This window comes from Trachinotus anak, unplaced genomic scaffold (genome assembly GCF_046630095.1).
Source record: "Trachinotus anak isolate AG129_WGS33_773 ecotype Australia unplaced genomic scaffold, CSIRO_AGI_Tana_v1 ptg000019l, whole genome shotgun sequence".
Classification (NCBI taxonomy): domain Eukaryota; kingdom Metazoa; phylum Chordata; class Actinopteri; order Carangiformes; family Carangidae; genus Trachinotus; species Trachinotus anak.
The window spans coordinates 22,756,397-22,778,063 of NW_027273870.1; the positions used below are offsets into that span (position 1 = coordinate 22,756,397).

Genomic DNA, 21,667 nt, shown 5'->3' on the forward strand with positions numbered 1-21,667 from the left:
AATTAGACTAAGTGTTTAACCTTAGGGATCCACAGAACTGATGAACTGAAAAGAACTGTGTCTTCTAGCTTTTTGATCAACTCTGGGTCATGGTTTAGAGGTTACCTCCAACAGATGTTAATCCTTTAGATATGTAGGAATGTCTGACTCAACACGACCTTCCAGGAAAAATTGAAGTTTTTAAATGTCGCAAAGTTTCTCAAACTGTGGACTACAATAAGTACATCTCTTAGATGAATACATTACTCTTTAATACAATCACTTAATATGATCATCAATTATAAGAACAGCTGGGGTCTGATGAGGCCAGTTTTTACCAAGATTAGTCTTCGTCATTACACCTTTATTTGACCGTGACAGTAGAGATATAGACAGGAAACATGGGGAGAGACAGGGGGTATGACATACAATCAATGTTGCTGGTCAGAACCGAACCAGGGTCTTTGTCAGACCAGAATGCCCATTTTCAATGCCAGCAGGTCCCAAAAACTCCCCCCTGACCTTTCATGTGGCACCTCCATCATGTCAACATTTCTTCAGTTGTCCAAAACTGGTCCATGGTAGGCTATCTCAAAATGACCAGGTGAGAAAGAATGACTTTTCTTGTGTTTGTTCATAGTTCCCAGAGTGTACATCCTTTTCATTGCAGTGATACTGCGGTGCCTTTTGTTCTAGTGCAAATTATAGGCCACAACTCCAAGGAAAATCTGGATCTAATGCACAGATTGACATGAAACACTTCGACGCTATCACTATCATTGAAAATAAAATTCTATAGATGTATACAACACATTTTTTTCTATGCCCACATAACACAGCCCGACTTTAACTTCTCTCACAAAATGGAGATAAATTTGACTTCAGTTACAGTGGAAATGACTAAAGTAAAATAACTAAATGGCTCATACAGCATTGCCCATGTTTACCCAACAATTTCATTGAGAACAGAGGAATTATTACATGTTTACATCTTCCTTTTTCTTGTGCTGGTGTATAAAGCCCACTGCATTCTTTATTCGACAGCAAGTGATATACATAGATATCTCATTCCCTTTGTCAGTTCTTACTCTAAAAAGATTACTCTTTCTTTTACTGAGGGTCCAAGAGACACTGTGTGGTGAAGCCCTCCTTACAGGTGCTGAGTCAGCCAAATAGAGATGCGTCTGCAGGTGTTGCATTCACATCTCAGGCCACAGTCTCAGGGTGAGTGCTTAACAGTAATGAACAGTAAAACAACTGTTATGTTCTGTATCTGTAAAGGGCCAAAACAATGTAATGTAAAAAGAAAAAAATCATGTGTACTTAAGCTTAAAATGTGATAGAAATCATCATTGATATTATTATGAGTATGTAATGCTGGATACATTATAGCTGGTTTATTACATCAAGGGCCTCAATACGCTAAATTAATAAATTAAACCACTTGTGAGATATTACTTAATAAAAAAAATCTTATTGTGTTACTCTTTCTAGTATGGATTTTTTGTTGTTATTGTTCATTTGTATCATGTTGTGTTCTCTGTCTGTGCCAATCTGGTGATTATCAAAGTAACAATGTTTGTACAATTTTTGTTTTGTTTTTTTTAAATTTTGTTCTTGGGGGATTTATTTGTCAGGGTCCACAGTGTCTTTTGTGCGTTATAAAAAGTGTCACTTGTGCCACAGTGTGTACTGTGCTAATGGATATAATATTTTAAAAAGCACAGAAACCCTCTTCATATTCGGGTGTATTTTGTCATGTACCATTAGAGAGGCTTGTTCTGCTGACATTAAGTGGTGGCAGGTCATGTCAGTCATAGTCGGATACGAAAACCCAGAGTTAGCAGAGCCAGTTGATAACCAGGTTTGTCATGCAGGTTGTTCAGGATGCCCAGTGTTGGGTTCAGTGAAGCCAGATAATGTAAAGATATCCTCGATATGTTGAATTTGCTTCGTATGCTAGCTGTCTTGCACTCCAGCGCACAACTTCTGATAAAACCAAAACTTGTTTTTATCCTTCAGTTTTTGTAATGATTTAATTAGTGAGAGTGCTGGGAGGTGGATTTTGATACTTTCAGACAGAGCCAGTTGAGGTTCTTCCTTCTCTGTCCAGTCTCATTTGCTAAGCTAAACTAAGCTAAGCTAAGCAACCTGTCTTTTGGCTGTAGCCTCATATTTTAGCAGCCAGACATGAGAGTGGCATCAATCTTCTTATCTAACTCTCAGCCTGAAAGTGAGAAAGAGTATTTTCCAGACTGCTGAATCACGCTTTCTACTGCTATATGCCATTTCTGCTGTCATAGCTCAACAAGTGATGTAAACTGACTTACCTTGCTGAGACACTGCTAACCCAGCATTTGTACTTATCCTGTCTATAGATTAGCACCCAGAATAGTAGATGATAACAACCAAGGAGCAAATAAATGAGCAGGGATTTGGAAAAGCAAGACAAGACTTCCAATTAAGCCCTATCTGTAAAAGCAGCACACACTATAGCCCTCAGAGGGACTAACTGCTGCAGGTGGAAGTCTTTGACCTTAACACACAACTTGAGCCTGTGCTACACACACAGCTGCTGTCAGGTCCACCACTCATTATTCAGGTTACTAGTTATAAATGATGGGAATCTGAAGAGGTCAGGAATTACTGGAACTGTTGCTCATCAGCAACACAGTTACTTCTTCATGAATTCACTTTACTGGGAGAACTTTGTGAGGTGTTTTTCTGCCTTTGGACTCGGTGGGTGCTGCTGCACACTCGTGTGAGATACAGTAGCTCTATTATTAGCTTTATCTTCAGCCAGCAAGAGCAATGAGACCACCATGCACTGTTGGTCCACAACTTCTGCACGAAGTCATCTCCTGATAGCTCCAAGGTCACGTCATGCCTGCTGTGTGGTTTCCACTTTAGTGTGTCTAGCTCACATTTGAAGCCCTCGGTAAGAAACTTGGATGCGTTGTTGGTTCTCGTGCTTTTGAGCAACGGAGGAGGCAGTGTGCTTTGTGTGTTTTTTACGCACATATTTGGCTCAGACATAGGTTTTTTTCACTCATGTAATCATTTGTTTGTAAGCTACGCCAGCTCAGCTCAGGGCAAGCTGTTGTCATGGAAACACCTGTCCCTTCGGATTATAGAGGCTGTCACTGGAGCCAATTCAGCAAAGGGATTTTAGCTGCCTGGTAACATTTGCACTTATTTCGCCACAGATATGGCATCTTCTTGGAAAATTGTTATTAGAAAATTGATGAAGAAAGTCTGCTGCTGGCAGTCGGTCTTTGTGAAATACATGTATGAAGTTTGGCCATACCTGCCAGCATCTACTGTGGCATATGCTGCCCAGTTTGTGGGGTCACAAATGATGACCCACATTTGAATTTGTGGCAGCTGCACAGATCGATAAAGGTATGTGAGCCCAGTTAAAGCAGCAGAGCAGCATCCTCTCCCCCCGCTTCCCCCTGAGACGCTTCAGAGAACTCTATGACATCCAGAATTACACAAAGGAGATGTTGTGTGCATATGCCCTGTGGGGTGAAAGTGCAATCTTTGACATGCAAAATCATTCAAACCATGATTAAAACATTTAACAGTGTGAGTCTGACAGCTGATAAAGTGACATATCTGTCTTTTCAAGTAAATCATGTGATTTTAATAACCAGAGTTGTACTTATTTCCAAGAAAACACAACACACAAGACAGAAGTTAAAGATATGTTGCTGCATTTATAAAACAAGCAGAACATTTAGAGTGAGGATGTTAAAAACTTAAGTGTAATAATAAAACACATTACAATACTGTGCTCAGAGTGCTTTGATCACATCCGTTTTGGTACCATTCACGTGTCATCCAGTCAAGCATTATTCATCTGTATTGAAATGGAAAAACAACAGATTTCGGGGGCTGGGCGGAGGGAGTTGAATTTCAAAACAAAAGCTCATCACTCAATAAACAGTGGAGTCTAGAGTACTTAATCTCATGCATATTTAATGAGGAGATATTAAAAACGTGCTCACTCATATTGGGCACGCTGAGCTGTGTGCTGATGCTATTTATAGATCCTCCTTCGACTGTTTCTGGCTCTGCACGTGAGGCTTTGGGAATGTCAACACAAGGCTGCAGATAACAAGATGGAAAATGGGAAATGTCAGAGATGACAGGGCTGCTGTGAGTATCTGTGTGCATTTTTTCTAAATATTGTCACCATGATTAGCGTCAGGCTTAGAGGTGAAACATTGGCCTTTTGCCTGTCAGGCAAAGGCTTGGTTATTTAGGTTTAATGCTTTTCCCCCAGTGAGAAGATGATTTGGGGGAATGTAGCTGCTATTTATAGTATAGTGTAGTCATGTGTGGAAAGAGAGAGAGATGAAAAGAGAGAGAGAGTTAGTGATGGGGGCCTGAGTGCATTAGTCAAATCTAAAACTTCTGTTTTAAGTCTTAACTCAGTTTTTTTCTCAAGTTGCATGACTGTTAATTTGCAGATGAGATGAGAAAATTACCTTTGGAATAATGGCAATTAGGTTTTCTTGTCCCTTACTTAACAGGATATCTCAAAATCTACTTAAACCTGCACTAATCAATATTCTTATATGATCAATGGATCACACAGCAAAGTAGTCGCTCACTGTGACAAAACTCGCAGAGAATTATCAGCCAACCCTTCACTCGGCTCTCGACGGTGTTTATAGTGTCTTTCAGTTCATTGGTTTTACTGATGCAAGTTAACTGTCTTGGTTGTCTCTCATGGTTCTCATCAACCATGTTTAGCAGCAGGAAGCTGCTCTGATAAACCCACTGCCCAGCAACAAATTGCAGACAGACAAAGGTAGCACCTAGCTGGTGAACACTGTGGACATTTAAGCTGCTAAAGATGTATGCAGACTTCCCTAAAGTACACCAAAGATGTCCATTTGGATTCAGGTCAGGGGACTTGACTTGACCAGGTCATAGTTTTCACTTTCCTGCCGAGCTTCTGGATAGACTATCTCCCCTACACCTTTTGCACTCATGCAGCCCCATATAAGCACACTTTCAACTCCATGTTTCATACACAGCACTATGCAGTCACTATGTCATGGCATGGTCCACACTAAACTTACTTGACCCCATCTGATCAAACAAGTTTATTTTGGATTCATTTGATCAGAGAATATGCTGCCAGTGTTTGTCGGGCAACTTTTCATGTTAATTAATCTCATGTTACAAAGGTAATTCTTGTAGTTTTGTACTGTTTGTGAACAATAGTTTTTGTTTTGGATGCCATCTGTAGAGGTTGACCCATCTGTTTTTAAATGCAAGGCCGCTTAAATATCCAGTTTTGGATGGCAAAATGACAGCCACTGCACCTTCTGTTATTGTTACTATGGTTCCTTCTACACATCGCAACCACTGCTGCAACTGTGCTTCATCTTCTGCTCAGTAGTCTACTGATGCTCATAGCATCTCCAGTTCAGGTAATTCCTAACCTGAGATCAGTTTACAACCTTGTTCATGCAGTCAGCCTTAACTATAATTCACAGATGTAATTTTTGTTGCAGTGATCATTGGTGAATTGATGTTTTCAGTGGTCACAGGTGAACTCAACCTTTGTTAAGGTTTTACCTTGGAGCCTGTGTTTACAATGTGGTCTATCTAACCTGTTTGTTCTTGATTTAACACCTGACTTCAACTTCAAAACAGAACTATTATTTTTAAGACGACAATTGTGTATGTTGTGTTTACATTGTGTTCCAGTGGGCAACACATTAATGCTACTTTAATAGATTTCAATGAAATTTGCTGGAAAGGCACCACCTTGTAGTGTAGCTCCCCATCTTCAGGATATGAAGAACACTGAACGGGATGCGGTGGTTGTGCATGTGATATGTCTCTTTGTGCACAGCTCCATCAGGGTCCAGCAAGGCAGTATATTGTTAGTTAGCCCACAGGATTCAGCCTGACATTTTACTGAAGCATGGAGATTTCACCCAATCCTCACAATTACCAACCTGCATCTGCAGTTGAGGCTTTCAAAATTTAGTCTCCATCTGAATATTGGTTTCTAATGCATTTGAGGATTTTTTTGTTGTCCCACTGAGGCCCACTGGAACAATAACGGACAGAGTGTAATCCAAAGCACAAATGTTGTGGTGGAATATGAGATTTGTCATGGCTCTCTGGGTTTTTCAAGAGCTTTTTTTTAAAGAGTAATTTACTGATGGTGGTCCGCCATTAATAAATTACCTGGAATCAGATGTACCTGTTAACCTGTTACCTGTTTAGTATGTGATTTGAGGTTATCATCTGGCTTTATCTCACTCTTGTGAAGTCTGATCCATCACCTAGAGCAAGGGACTTAGCTTAATTCTCACATGTAGAACATGGCAGCCGATCTCCTTTAGATAGAAGGATAATGGTCAATCATTTGTCAGGTAATCAAGTGTAACCTTCATATCAATAGATTAGACCCACTACCTTTAAAAGGATCAGTACTTTAATCACTTAGCCCTGTAACTACAAATTTCACTTCACATCTTGGCTGACAATCTTACAAAGCATTCTATAACAAATTGATTTCCTACCTTCAGTTTGCTTCAAGTCATTTCAGTACACTGTGCAAATCAAGTTGCAGGGACGTGAAACTTCCTTGACATAGACAATCCATCCAAGAACACATCACATGACCTTTATTTTCTTGTCAGAGTTGCATTAAGGTCACATGCAAATGACATAGTCTCCAAGGCCCATTTGAACTCAGTCCTTGTGTTCAAGTTTGCACTGACATCCAAGATCCAAAAGACAGATGACAATGCTTGTAATTCTATTCTATTCTATTCTATTCTATTCTATTCTATTCTATTCTATTCCATTCTATTCTCAATATGACAACAAAAGACCAAAATATACAATTGACAAAATGCTTTATGTGGTGCATTAGCTGTTTTGGAAGGCAGTAACTAAATTCAACTCCATCTCAGCCTTGATGGTTTTAAAAAAAACTATAAACGTAGTTCAGATTAATTCAATTTATATAGCAATTTAAAGATTATGCAGCTAATTCAAAAGCAAAAACAAAATAAGTGAATAAAAAGTCCTTTTTTTATTTAAGTTTAAGTCTTTCCTTGTTCCAATAATCGCTAGTCCATCCACGTCTGAGCAGATCATTTCTGCTGTAAATGATACTGACAATGTACATTATTCCTCAATAGGATATTGAGGAAAATGTCTTTTGGTCTTTTTCACCTTCCAATCAGCCTGCTGTGGTGTGATGTGATGAGATGTGATGTGAAATGAAATCGACTGAGCGGTGATGTCATGATTAGTGTTTGGAAATCAGCTCAGCATGTCAATCATCTTGCCATCACAGTACCCATCAAAGCCCCTGAGAAATGAAAGCCAAGGGCACAGCGATAAGACTGACAGAGGGAAAGAAAGATGGAGGGGGCAGCAATAGGAAGCTTAGGAGGTGGTGGAATTTATGAAAAGGCTTGTTAGAGAAAAAAAGGGAAAATATAAAGTCATGAATATAAGTAGAAACTGAATATACGACTAGGATGTTAAAGAAAAGCCAGGAAAATGGCAAATGAAAGGATATACTGATTACAATGTTTAAAATCTGTATACTATACCTATTATACTGTCAGTCACATTGGAATTTAGCTGCTAATCTGATCCCAAATAGAACCCTAAATCCAGTCATCTGTATTCCTCTGCTCACTCGCTAATGTAGGCCACTAAGGACTGGCGTACATATTGCTGGCTCAGATCCTTAGCACTGATCGCTGACGTCTAGTTAAGCTCATTCCTCGGCTGAAAACACAATGTACGTGTCAGTGGGTAATTTGAAGGGCATGTGCTGAAACAAAAGACCCATTTTTCTGTGTAACGCATGTACTGAGAGTGTGTTTTTGCCCCACGTGCCGTGTGGTGCATGCTGTTTCTTACATGGGCAGCCCCTGTGGGAAACAAACACCTAACTCGGCATTAGCTCTGTGTTTCTGTATGCAGGGCGACACAGACATCAAGTGCGATGACACAGCGTGACACTCCACTGCCAACTGGTTGAGAGCATTGAGAGTAATGTTTCAGACATCTTGTAATTTTGCAGAGTTCCCTGTCGTGATCTCAGCTTTTTGTCCAGTTTCACACAGGCTCTACCATATAAACAGACTCTATGCTTGATTGCTCCCCTGTGTGCAGCACTGCACTGAAAATTTGCATACATTTGCTTGTCCAATCATAACAAGCCCATCTTTTTCTCATTGGGGCTGACTCAATATAATGGGCACCTTGGCACTTGGCATCCACTTTTATTCAGCAGCCAAAAAAACAATGCAACATTCAAATGACCACTCAGATTCATCCTCTCAGACATGGCCCTGACTACTGGGTCTGAAAGCAGCAGCTGATTTCCAGCTGTTCAGCTGTATCTGCCTATGGCTTGCTGTCTCTACTTCCCCACTGGGCAGCGGTGCGTTGAAAGCCCTGTGTGAGTTCTCTCTCTCCTACTTTTGGCTATCATAGGTCAGAATGATGGGCAGGTCGAGCTGCTAATTTGGCAGGAACCTTCCTCAGATACACTTTCCAGCTGAGTAAGTGTTCCCACATGGCCACCGTGACACAAGGCAGAACTTTCCTACATTTATTTAAGGAAGTCCATGGAACTGCAAAGTCAACTACTACAACCACCAGATATCAGAACAGAACTACATGGATTAAAAAAAAAAAAAAAAAAAAATATTTTATAAAAGTGTTGCAATCTAACTTATGTCACAGCTCTTTTCCCAAGTTAGAGGAATGACTGACAAGTCACGATCATCAGGTGGGATTAACGGGATTTGAGTTACCAATATAGCTAGCTAGCTATCTAGCTATTTTCATGGAAAATGGTGACATGTGTGGATGAGATCATTGCGGCTGCGCAAGCTGTTATGAATTAACTGGAAGAAAAAAAAAACTCATAAATTGACATATAGGAAACTGCAAGTGAGGTTAGAGTTCCCCCTGCTGGTGTATGTAAGTGGAGTGGAGCGCCACCTCTGTCTTGATCATACATGTGGATAAACTGAGTTGGCCGTGTTTATGGGTGGGAAGCCAGTGAGGGATCAAATCTTTGTCATTGTGCTGGTGACTGCTACTGGTTGTCTTGGGCACCTACAATGAGGGTGGTGGGATCTGTGGGTGAAACAGTGAACCTTTTTGTTTTTGTTTGAGTTTGTTTAGTGGGGCCAGTCAAAAGCAGCACACATTTAGAGAGCATGTGCATTTCAGATGTTTGGAAGTGGCCAGGTGGAACAGTGCACTCTAGGTGTCAGAGTCAATGCATTCTTGGTAGCACGTTGTGAGCTACACAGCATCACTATAGGTCATGTATGTAACATTGACGTCACAGGACAAAGTGCAGCATAGATGCATATGTGCCCCATGACGGAGATGGAGGAGACACACTGAGCACATGAGAGCGGAGGGACCTGCTGTCAAAGCAGCTGTTTCACACACAAACATAAAGCACAGATACTCTTTTTAAAAAAAAAACTTTTTATTAGTATACTTATGATAAAACAATTCATGTTAGCCTTACATTTTCATGATATAATGTTAAGATCCTATGTGAAAATAGGCCAAAATTTCATGGTTCACTTCTCTTACCTTTCACGGTTCACTTGTTTCCTTTCCCTTCACCTCCTACATAGCGGTTGTGTAAAAGGATGCACTGGTGCTATAGATGACAACCTAGTTGGGGGTTGTGCATATGAGGGGCATAGTTACTCTGCAGCCTCTGCCAGCCATTTTACATGTGCACTTACAGTGATCATCCCTGTGAGTATTACGCCGTTCATCCTAATGAGAAAGGTAAAGGATCACTCACAGACAGGTCATGTGTCTGTCGATCATCTCCAACCCACCTTGCTGGAGGTCAGAGGAAAGGCTGATCGCTATTATCCTTACAGTGTCACACTCCTCCTCTGTCTTTAACCTCCCCTGTCCTTGATGTAGGTGTGACACTAGGTAATGCACTCAACGTGACAATGGTTTCTTTATAAAGTCTGCTTTTTTTTAAACCCTACAATTACAATATTTACATTTCTCCCTTTTACACATTTAATTTCTAAACATTAGATCTGCACAATTAATTCAGTGCAGAGTGTGAAGACCATTTTTGTGGCAGACATTTTGACTTGTCATAAACGGAAACGAACAGGTGAAACAAATCTCATTACCAATGGCTCACTTCCATCAGGTATCCCATTAAACCTTGACAATGAGACAGCTCCCACAATACCAGGACGCTGGAAGTAGCTCACCTATGTGGAATACTGTCATTTTTAATGTTACCGTTTACGCTTTGAACAGGAAACACAGAAAAGTGCTTGTACTTTATGTTACATGCCTTTGGAAAAACAGCTGTACCTCAAGCATCTAGACACCATTAAAAGACAGTTACTGAATGAAGATCCATAGCCTGCGCACCAGAAACCCTGACAGCAGGAAATGTCTGCTGAAAGAGAAATGCAAATAGCAAACAAAAATCCCATAATCTTCTGCAGTGGCTCGGAGGGCTGCAATCTGTAGTCTAGCAGGGACAAAGAAAGGTTTTATTCTTTGAGAAGCCTGCAGTTCCAACGAAAACATGCTTGTCCTGCAATTACCTTTTATAAAAGGAGACAAAAAGATTGGGGATTTTTATTCATGAATTGTCTGGTACTGTCAGATTAGCAATTTTGTGCATTTTGGAGATGGCCTTGAAAAGGACTAGTTACAGAGCTTTCAGAAGAATAATGAAGATATAGCACGATAGAAATGTGCAAGGTTATCACTCTACACTAATCAGAAAATGTAGAAGTATTCATAAATGTTAAAAAATATACCTTTAATTAGAGGTCCCCAGTGAGTTATAATCATGGTTTTTAAATAGACAGTTATTACTTGTGGCGCTGTTTGTCTCAACGTTAATTCATGTGTGGCAAATGTCAATGACATTCAGTTAATCTTCTTCATATGTAATTAATTTAAATGATAAGGCTCATTTATCTTCTACTGTGAAAACATTACTCACATTTGTCCGAATCTCAAGTGAATTAATACAGCATTTATTTTATTTTAATGGGAGTAATGTTTATTTGTTTATTTGTTTGTTTGTTTATTTCCTTTTTCTGCGGTTAACATGACTAGTGAAATATGACTACAGACTAAAACTACCATCTCCATTTTATTTCTTTCAGTATATACTCTCATACCCAAAATCGACTGTGTTGTACACTGAAGAACAAGCTGTTAGTCACTGATGCAAATAAAAAAGTTTTTTTCGAAAACAGGTTGGAAATAATCTGAGGTTTGGACTAATCAATTGTGACCAATTAAACCAGTAATTGCAGTGCAGTGCAGTAATTAATTCTGGCAATGAAGAACTAGTGAGATGTGCAATCCATTTATCCAATGGCAGGGCACTTAAATTACTTTCAGGAAACTACATCAAAAACAATATAGCTTCTTTAATCCCTATTTTTACATTAACTGCAAAATGTTTATTTGAAACATGAATTGGGTTGCTGTGGTGAACCCACTGAGCATTTTCCCTTAACCTGCAGTCCTAACAGGTCTACAGTAGCTCCTTTAAAGTATCTTTGAACTTTTCATAGTTGTATTGCTTCAGTTCACTCTCACTGCTCTTATTAGCCTTGTTTCCAGCCACAGCATTTTTTTCTGGTGGGGAAAAAAAAAAACAAAAAAAAAAACAACTCTTCGCTACCTGGGTATGCTAGCTGGATATGTTGCAGTTGAAAGCTGTGTCACAACTTACTGTGCTGCCAAAAACGTCAGTTAGTGCAGCTTTAAAATGGCCCAACACAAAAATGAAACCCTACCATACAAATATGTTAGAACAATGCTGGAACAAAACTCGAAGGGTTAGGGTTAGGGTTGGAAATTCCCACATATTTTATTGGATTATATCTTTTTTTTGACAGTTTCTAGTCGTAAAGGTCTGCTTTTCACAGTGTGTTAAAACTGAAGTGTCTTCATGAATAACGGCAACAATTACCCAATGTTTGCAACTTTTTGAAGTACATTTTTCACATCATTTGTTTTCAAATGGATGGGAGTAAAGGTGGGCAGCTCAGACCTGTTTGAGTAGCTGAATGCTGAAGTATGCTGGTGTTTGTGTCAGGGAGATGAAAAGGAGAGTGGGGGAGAGAGATAAAGATGTATCAAGGATTTAGATCCAAGCTCTGAGCCCAGTTCATTATCCAAAACAGCAAAGCCACAAAGAAGAAACTACAAACACTGTGATCCCTCATATTACAGTGCATGTGTGTTTGTGTGTGAGTGCGTCTGTCAGCTATTCAACCACTCCTGTGGTTTGTTTTTCTACTTGAGAAAAATGTCTTTGTTCACTGTTTTCCTCTTTTGTCTCTTGACTCAGTGTTTGTGCTCGAAAAAAATAATATGATTTCAAGACCTGCAACTAAACTCATGTCTGTCAATAGCCTTGAGCCCCATCAAGCATATACATACGTGTGGTTGATATGCTATGAGTCACTAAAGTCTGCTCAGTAATAAATGAACACTGAGGATGGAACAAATGTTAGTTAATGCTTTATTTAGATGCATCCACAAGTTAATATGATTTTGAATGAAACAGCACCCCAGTTGAAATAACGACATGCTTAGTGTTTACAGCTCCACTCCACTTAGCATGATAATCAAAAGTGTAAATGTAATATTTTCTTATCAATGCAGTGAATCATTAAAGCTGCAAAAAATGTGTCAAAGGATCACTATGCCATTGTTTGTTGTTTGTTCATATGCCTAATGCAACCTAGTTTACATGCTGCTTGAATGCTTGTTGGTCAGGAGCAAAGCTGGAGGAGGCAGGATGTTCTTATTACCAATGCAAAAGCTTGTGCAGAGCAGCTTGTGGTGAAAGCAGATATCAACAAAGCATGGGACATGGGAGCATGAAAAAAGTGTTGTTGTTGGAAAATTGATGAAGTTGTTTTTGTGCCAATATGTTTTTTTTGGAAAACATTCAAAAGCAATTGTTGAAGGCTGGGTTTCTGGTTCGCCCACTAATAAACACATACAAACGATGAAACCAGGTGAAATTGACAATACCCAAGTGCAGCATGGATGATGGAAGTTAGAGTGGTGAAGGCGATGGAGTGAGATGTGCTCATGTTATAACGGCTGTGCTGGACAGCTGCATGAATATGATTGGATGTCACTAGTCAGCTGATAGCCACACGGCTGTGAATTCATCCAGTGACTGTGAAGCACGAATGAATCAACTGATACCAATCAGCTAATGCATGTTAGACTTCAGTGCTCTTCCTGAAATAGCATTATGCTTTTTATTTTGTTGTTTCATTTGGAGAAGTTGTTGGTCAAAGACACACCTGTATGATTACAAAACGTGTTAGTACTTTAATGAATGTAGAGAGAGAGACAAGAATGAAAACAGATTGCAAAAAGAATCCAATTGTCACAATAAGCAGACACTTTGAAGGCTAAATGGAAAGAATGTCCAGGGTATTAAATGTAGACAATAAAGACTTTATGTATTTCAGATGTATTGACCACAGAAGTGGTGAATAGCTTTCATGCATTGGCAAGCACAAATGTGTTCTCTTTCATCATGAAGTGGAAGAGTGCTTTAGCGTTATATTCAACTAGTCAAAAACAATATTTTAACATTAACTGCAAAATGTTTATTTGAAACATGAATTGGGTTGCTGTGGTGAACCCACTGAGCATTTTCCCTTGACCTGCAGTCCTAAAAGGTCTACAGTAGCTCCTTTAAAGTATCTTTGAACTTTTCATAGTTGTATTGCTTCAGTTCACTCTCACTGCTCTCATTAGCCTTGTTTCCAGCCACAGCATTTTTTTCTGTCTTATAAATAGATGAAACTGAACAAGTTCTCTTAACTTTCCAATTTTAGGCCATACTTTTGTTATGTTTACACTGACGGAGTTTTCAAGACCCTAAAATGGAGACTTTTGGAAACACTGCTAGTTTGCTAGTTTGAAAATGCCAGGGTTGTGTTGTAGTCTGGACGGGCAAAAACTGACACTTTTGGAAACATCGCCTCCTAATTGTGTTATTTTTTGTTTGTTTTCTTTCTCCTGATTGGGTCTTATCAGTCACAACTACCAGCATTGCTAACCTTGCAGTCTTTGCTAGAGGCTGCTGTGCAGTTAAGTTCTGCATTTTAATGCTACAGCTGCATTTGCTGCTCCTCATTTCTAGGATTTTCTGCAACTAACTAACTGAAGAGTAGACAATCAGCTTCCTGTTTACGCTGACAAACACATGCCCAGTGTATGTGCATGGTCATGTGATATGCGTTTCAGGTGTGTTAGTATATATAGAGGTTATTTCCGATAAGGAGCTAAAACAGTCGTCTGGGTGGAGATCATTTTTGTTTTAAAACTACGTTTTAAAGTGAAAATGCATTAGAATGGACACAGCCCATGGAAACCTCCCACTTCAAAGTTGTGGTACGCAGCTACTCCATTTAGACCAATGTCATGTCCATGTCCTTATGTGACATATCTAAGCCTCAGAGTTATTCATGGTAATTTGAAATACCTGATGTATAAGTTTAAAAGTGGAAAAGAAGGTGAAAAATGCTAAGCAGCTGAAAATTAAGCCTTATGGACAAAGTGAAGGGTAAAGGTTAGGTCTATTGTCTTTTGGGGTAAAGGGCAAGGGCAGAGCAGGTGAAACACAGTATTAAGTTTAAAGGGTATTAAAATGCTCGGCATTAAGTCAGTGATTGAAGGAATGTCTACTATTCATGAGAGATCTTGTGTCCCTGAGGACAACAGGGTCACTTCATACCAGAGATACCAGAGCTGTAGTCCTATGACTTGGAATGGAGTTAGACTTAACTCACAAACATTAAGACTTGAGATTTGACTTGGACTTCTGTCCTGAGCCCTGAGTTACTACTACAGATGAAAGGGTATAAAAAATGTATGTCATGATTATAATGACCAAATTTATTACACTTATCAGCATTACTGCAGTGTTGTTAAAGTGTGCAGAAAATGTTCAAAAAGTAATAACACGCAAACATTAAAATAATTATATTGCCAACACATCTGTGTCACAGATAAGAAAAAGGGACCAGTAGCAGCACTTGCCTGTTGCACGCCTACTCTGTGAACAAGGGAATAGCAAATGTATTATTATTATTATTTTCTGATCTTTAATGTCTTTCAGACCACACACACAGTCCTGTCACCCCCCCAGCACGGTGCTGTTAAACTAGAAACACTGCGGCCACACTGCACTCAGGGATGAAAGAGTGAGCGCAGCCCTGAAATAACTTAAAAAAACATACAATTACTGATCAAAGCATTTCGCACGGAGGCTCCATCACTGACAGGAGCACCAACAATGACACAATGGATCTATTTTATCCGGGTTACACAGCAGCTAGCAGCTCAGTCTTTTTCCACTGTGTTTGTTTGTGCTTTGTAACTACAGTTGTGTGTCCTCTCCAAACCGAAAGGCAAACTGGGAGTGTAAAAGGAGTCAGTCGACTTTTTTAGTGGGTTTACCCACGTTTAAAAAAAAAATGCTTATAATCTCTAATGTTGGTGTTGCCAAGGTAATAGAAGACTGAAAAATCTCTGGAGAAGTGCTGTTGCTGCTTTTCGCCATATTTTGACCAACACAGAACAAACCCATGTTACTTGCCAAGCATGCATTTGGGAGACTGCTGCTGGCTGATGCCATATAGTACATAATGTGAGTTAAATTAACCACAGTAATTAACTACGGCAATCGACCATGGTTATAATGATAATTAAAATTGGAATGGTAATACCCGTTATTTAGCATGAAATGGTAACCATTCCATCTCTACTTGCGACTTGACTTGAGACATGAAAAAAAAATCATTAGGGTTTTAACCTGGTAGAAAAAGACAGAAAACTAAAACAATATGTGACAGACAGGCCTTAAATAAGCACATAAATATAACATTTTTGATGGATGGGACAACAGAATGTCAGACTTTGACACTGAAGACCACTGTTCCCTCTCTGTTTCTTTTAACCATGCTGCAGCCTTTCCCTAACCCTAATTCCCTTAGTGCCTACACACAATCAAATCTCAAACAGAGGCGTCAGATCAGAAAACTGTTCTAAATGTTGGAAGGCAATGCAGATGAGGGTGTCAGATCAGAAAACGCTGTGTTGTCCTGGAGGGAAACTATACGCAACATATTTTCTCGTTTAATTTGAAGGATTTGTCTCTGAAAGTCATGCTGAAAGACTTGAAGGTCTGACAGTTTGAGGACCAACTTCTAAGATGTGAACTCAATGCATTTTTATTTGAGCTGTAGTCAAGCTGACTCTCTATAACAAACACCATACCCCAGCAACAATGTTCAAGTGCCTTGTATGAAGACATCCGTGAGTAAAATGTCATTGATGGACTAGTGGTTGCCTTGAGCCCCACAGTGCTGTCACTAACATGGAGACAATAATCTGGTGGAAAGTTGGAGCAGACCACAGGGGCAGGCTGATACACAGACCAAATAAACCCAAATGTATAGCTGACATTATTCTCATCACTGAATGAGCCTTTCATGTCCTGGAAGAAGCTGAGACATAAGTTACACCACTGTCATGGTACTGGCTGCTAGAAAATTGATAAAAAAAAAAAAGGGGTCTAGTGCTTCTCAGAGCTGTAACTAAAGAGAGATTTAATGGCCACCAGTAATAAGGGTGGGGAGAGACCAGAAGGAAGAGCCTGTGATGATGTGGAAATGGGTTGTGGAGGCTGATAAAATGTGACCTGCAACTTATTCTTTATTATCTCAAAAGGGCAGAAAATTACCATAAAATTACTCCAAACTACATATTCTGTGTGTTCTAAAGCTAAATGTCAATTCAGGGCAAGTGCGTAATGACCAATAATTCAAATGCATAATGCTAAGCATTCCTTCAAGGTGGACTGTGATGCAGTTTTGAAGTGGAGAGGCTGCACTTTGCACTCGTTTATCAAAGTGTGATAAATTCAAACTCTTACTAATATACATTTATTTTTTTATTTTATTTTATTTTATCTTTTTTTATTTTATGTATACATTTACACTTAATGATAGAGGCCCTACATTTATCAATGGCAGCAGAGTCACCAGGAGTTGGTTGGGATTGATTGTGGGCGTACAAAGCACATGACACAGCGGAGACCAGGGTTCGCATTCATAGTCCCGTCTGTGGTTAGTCTTAGACATAAAAACCCCTTTTGGCAAAAGTTAGAAAAAGATTATGATTTTGTCCAAATGTGAATAAACATATTGTGTTCCAAGCCATTTACTTGTTCTGTATTAAACAAGACCACAACCTTTTCCTAACATTAACCAAATGTCTTAACAGGACCATAAAAAATGTTGAATAAGGCACCACAGGCGCATGTTGTAGTGCAAGACTGAATATAGTGCCTGAAAACAAATACATTATCTGTCAACAGATGATGTTAACAGATACTGATATGTTCAGCATCAACAAATTTGCAATGTGGCAAATACCTAAATAAACATATCCTTATTATGTTATTAATAGAAAACCAAGGGCATAGCCATTGTGTCTTTAGTTTCTGTCATTTTCATGGATGTGACTGTGTCCCATTGACAAGGACTGGAACTTGTCAAGTAGAGAGGACATCCGCCGTTCTGAGATCATTTATGATTTGATATGCATGCACAGACCTATGTGGAAATTGAACTTGTGCATGAAGTGTTAAAAGGCTGCAGTAGCAAGTAAACAAGCTAATTAACTATAGCCAGACTAACTGTGACAATGTTCTTGTCTCACCATGTGCTGTACATCATGTAATAATGGACATTGTACATTTTTTTAAATGGACTTGTCATAGAGGGAAAAGCAGGTGTTACCAATAATAATGATCTCTATTGAAGTGCCCCACTAAGCCGTGCCAATGAGCCAGCTTCCACAACAGGGCCCTCGAACTAGGACACCTACCTGGAAAACAGCCATCGTTAATGTTATTAATTACACCCATGCTTGTCCTGCTATAGCATGCTTGTCCAGAAAGATCTGTGTAGAGGTCTGCACTCAGATGTGCGGCTCACTTGAATATTTTAACCCGTGGAGGTCAATGCAGCGTTTCTCTTTTTTCCCTGCATTCAATATTTAGCACTGAGGCAGTGTTTAAGTGGCACGTGTTTCCACAGTACTTTATCCTTACCTGTTTGCCCACAACACCGAAACTCATAACAACCTTTTGTGCAGTGTAAAGTTAATTAGCGCTGACATTTTCAGTCCATGCAGTCATGAATGTAGTGTTCATTTCCATTCTTACTTTTAGTGATCTTGACATTGCTCTAAGCTGCACTGCAGACGTGGTCTCTTTCTGGCCTGTGGATTATTGCCTGAATTAAATTACACTCCTGTCACTGCTTTAGTAGCTCTATTTACAGTTGCCTGACTGTTTTCTTGTTGCCATGAAGACTACCGGAGAGTTCACATCAAGTGATCTGAGTATGTGCGTGTGTTTAAGACACGGGCAGACACAGTGTTGTTCATTCTTGGATGCACATGCACACAAGTGGACGATCATGTCACTTCATCTTCTTTTTGACTGTCACTGTGATGTCTCGGAGCTGTCTGTCAAGACAACATGGGAGATCAACATGAGGGACATATTCCATAGCAATGCTTCAGACCACTGAGATGCCAAAGGCTTTTTGCATAATGTTTAATATTCTGTCATCTATCATCATATATTGTGGAGTAGGGAGGTCAGTTTGTTTATTATATGTTGTGTCTTATCCTAAAATCTAGCACAAACAGGTCTTGCATATTTGTTTTTGTGTTTACTACTGGGAACATAGAAAAGGGCAAAGATTTATCAAATACAAGCCCACAAACCCAAAGGGTGCAAAATAAGATCCTTGTATCATTTATGTGACATCTTACCTTTGCATTGACAATGTCTGTCCTTGTTAGCATAAACAGTAAATATTTAAAGCGCTGGAGCTCCATACAACTTAACTTTGGCATACTTTTTCAAAATAGCACCATGTCTGCAAACAATGAATAATTCAATAACATATTTAAAAGCACACATGCATGTTTTAGCAATCGAGGTCTAATGTAAGTTCTTATACTACATTCTGTGGCTTAGTGTGTTAGTCACTGGCAACGGGTGGTTGCAGGAGAGGTGGCTTGAGTATCAGTAATAAAGTAGGACTCCTCGCAGATGCTTGACAGATGCCATAAAAGCATTAATATATGGTGTAAAATGATTAGGAATCAGCCGAATGTTCCCTCGTGTATGCGTATGGCATGTCTTTCACCAGCCTGATATATAACTGCTATTGGTGCCGACCAAAATGTCGTTTCCTATGTTTGTAGGATCACAGCAGAAAATGTAATTAAGTGAGTAGACGTTGGCCTTGTAAAACCTTCAAGTCTGCTCAATAGTCAGACACTGGCGGGAGCTACACAAAAGGAGAGAATATTTAAAAGCTCAGTCGTGTTCCAGACAAATTATCACTCAATTCAAAGAGGGGCCGAGGCACACCACGACCTTTTTAAAATGAAGTTGAAATTATAGAGAGAAAATGTTCCTGTTAGAAGAGGCATGAGTCAGGGATGTCAAAGTTCTGGACAGTTATACTCATTAACTTTTGAACCTTAATTATGCAGAATTATGGGCAGACTAATGGGGCTTAGGGTTTACATCAAAATTTTTCCCCACTGCTGTGTTCTGCTTATGCAGATGATAGAACTCTTTTTATAATCAAAATCAGCAGGCAGTTAAGGGTTCTATTGGAAGTCCTCCTTGGCCAAAGTAAACTGGGAGAAGAGTCAGTGGCGTGGCAGAGCCAAATTCCAGTGGGCCTTCCTTGCAGAGCTAGGAATGTTGCTGGCCAGGTTTGTCAGGGCTGTCTTTCCTACTCTGGGTAAATGGGGACCAGTTTTGACCCTATTTTAAAAAAGTGCCACGTGTCTGTTAAAAAGTCTTCTTCTTTTGACTTAATGTTTGAACTTTAGCAGCTGCTGTAAGGTGCCAACTCTAAATATGCCCCTATGTGTTTTATATTGCAGTGTGACCAGCAACACAGGCACATCTTATTTTTCATGCCTGGAAGCATACTGGAGAGAAGTATACTGTAGATTGACTTAGCATCTCTTCAATAAGCTGAACATGTTTAGATAGTGATGTGGGGATATAGCACTGTGTGAGATTCTTGTCTCGTCGGGCTGAATCCCATCTATGAGGACAAACAGGATTTCATCTCAAAATGGTTTGTCAAATGGTTGTTGCACAGACACAGGCCTGCTGTGCTGACATTTATTCCTCCTCCCTACCTTTAACCCCAACTCAGCTGGTGTCTCTCTGCCCCCCTCTATTCTTTGAGGGGCTCAAGATGGTTATGTTACTCTGACCCTCCTCTCTCAGATAGGAGTGACCTCATAGTCAACAGCTCCCATTCGGTGTATGACCACTGCATTTCATTGGAACTTGGAGAGCAATTTGTGACCAGAGGATGAAAGCAATACAAGTATTTCATCTCCTGGGGACAGCTGCCTCAGGTGAGCCCCTCAGTTATACGAGGGCAGTTGATGTTCTTGCCCCTCAAGCAAATACATATTAAGATGCATTTTTCCTTGCACTTGGACCTGCCTCCTGGCCTTTGAAAACCCACAACTGTCCAAGTGGAAAACGTTCATGAATAGTTAGGACCAAAGTCTGGCAATAACCAAAGACAGTTTGTTGTTGTCATTGTTTAAATTCCTCTACATGCATGGCTTGGATCTATACCATAGAAGCAGCACCTGCTGTTGTACAGTTGCTTGGGCTTCCTATATCTGGGCTGTTTCCTGCTGAGGCTGCATCTGTTCCTCTTGATTGTCTACATTAACTCACACTGGGCACAAAAGAGCACACTAAATGAGTTAGGGCACACACAGCCATTCATCTGTTTAACAAATAGAGTCACAATCACATGTTCTGCAGGGGTTCACATGACTATTCCCTAAAATGGGATGAAGATGGGATGAGAATACACAGTACTTGAGGGTCTCCTCAGAGAGATGATGCACAAAAACCCACACAGACACCCACATCCCATCATTGGAAAACTATTAGTGACTCAATTTTTCTGCTCGACTGGAGGCTGAATCTGATGAGACTGATATGGCAGACTGCCCAGAACAAGAGGCCTGGGTCCTGCCCACAGACACCACCAGCTACAATCCATTTGTGACATAACTGATGCAGAGTATCTAAGAAAAGGGAAGACCACCATAAGATACATGTGGACAACTACTCACTTATTGTGGCTACAAATAGTGTGTTATGATGAGAACAGTTATGTGGAGACAAAGTGGAAGATGGTAACAATTTCCTTTTCCTTTAATTAATACTCACTAAGTGAAGTGTCTGATTAATGAAAGAAGACAGGTATTCTTTGGAGCACTGTCTGCTTTTGGGATTTTTGTGTTTGAAACATGAATGCAGATTGTCATCTCTTCCTCTCCCAATCAAAAAAGTAATCTGTAGAGGTCAAAGTACAATATGCATTTGAAAATCATGGAACATCATTGGTCACATAATTAAAACTGTCTCGTAGTGTCTCCCTCCTGGCCTGCAATTTGAATACTATGAGGTCACCAGTCTGTGATCACAAATTGACACTTCATAAATCATAATTTGTGATTTGATTAGCTT

At 39.8% G+C, this 21,667-nt stretch overlaps 2 long non-coding RNA genes across 2 annotated transcripts in view; one reads left to right on the top strand and one right to left on the bottom strand.

The window, feature by feature from the left end:
- Positions 1-21,667, top strand: part of LOC139637114 (uncharacterized) — an 85,109-nt gene that overhangs the window by 17,793 nt on the left and 45,649 nt on the right. The gene's annotated exons all lie outside the window — the stretch shown is intronic.
- LOC139636606 (uncharacterized) lies at positions 1,728-6,798 on the bottom strand. The gene is made up of 3 exons (XR_011694436.1): positions 6,534-6,798; positions 6,227-6,347; positions 1,728-4,089 (listed from the first exon to the last, which is right to left on the bottom strand). It is a non-coding gene; the product is annotated as an uncharacterized lncRNA (long non-coding RNA).